Consider the following 1,189-nt stretch of genomic DNA (forward strand, 5'->3'; position numbering starts at 1 on the left):
CTTCCTTAGTGCCATTTGAATTTGATGTCTTTGAGGGATCACAAGGTCAAGGCTTCATTGTTTAATCATGTGTTATTCTCACTTCTAACCCTAGGTTGCTGCCACATATTAATACCCTCACCATCCCCTATTCTCCACCTGAAACCCATATATATTAAGCAAATCCCAAAAACTCGAAATCTTTTGCGAAATAAAAACTAGGTTTATGACCCAAAGTCAAACCCGTAAAATTGACCTTAAGGTTTTTTCTTATTTGTTTTTTCTTTATGCGGGTACATGTCCAATGCTAATTTTCATGTGAAATATTTAAAGCTCGTCTTTAGGATATGATGAATGTTCCCTTGGTTTGCTAGAGGACTTTTTGATTGGATACGAAGCTTCAATTGCTATGCCACAAAGACCTTTGTTGACAGATATGCTCCTTTTCATTCTAATGTAACCCTTTTCTCCCCATTCGGATCCCCATGAGTTCTTCACTATCCAATATTTGGTTTCATCTTGAGTTGTTCCATAGCCCACAATTGCTACCGCATGATCCAGAGCAGTGCCACAGTTTCCCGTAAATACTCCCTGTAATTAATTATTTGGAAACTAAGTTCAGATCACTCACAAACCATTTTGTTTAGAAAGCTAGATAATTAAGAATAATTAATGTTTGCTGGTGATTACACTTTGATTTTAAAAAACCATTCACAAAAAAAGTTTGGTGGTGATTACAGTTTTATGATCTTCTCCATGAGACAATTCTATTCTAACCGGATAAGATTATTAAGAGCGATAAAACTATCGGGTATTAATTAAAAGCAGTAGGATATTAAAATTAAAAATCTTGTGAAGAGTAGATTAAAATTAAAAATTCACCTCTGAATAGAATTGGAAGTGAATTCTTCACTGGCTATCGATACAGGTTGATGGGCAACAGCTTTGAGCAATGCGGCCTCATTGTTCACGGGGACATTCTCATGGCCATCAATTGACACTGCAGGTTCATTCACCTGCAATATGGAGTGGTTTTTTTCCATCTTAAAATTCCTAACCAATAAACTAATTTTGATTAATATATTAAGCACAATAGTTAAAGATCAGTGTGCACCATTGATGCATCACAAGTTCCATCTTTTGCTTCATAAGGGTAATTGCTTGCTGTAGTTATACCATATTGCTAGATAAACTCGAACGCAGATTCCAT

General features: G+C 35.6%; 1 pseudogene; it reads right to left on the reverse strand.

Moving 5' to 3' along the window:
* Window positions 1–306: 306 nt before the first annotated feature.
* On the reverse strand, window positions 307–1,189 carry LOC121173151 (vignain-like; annotated as a pseudogene).

This window comes from Glycine max, chromosome 12, assembly GCF_000004515.6.
Source record: "Glycine max cultivar Williams 82 chromosome 12, Glycine_max_v4.0, whole genome shotgun sequence".
Taxonomy (NCBI): Eukaryota; Viridiplantae; Streptophyta; class Magnoliopsida; order Fabales; family Fabaceae; genus Glycine; species Glycine max.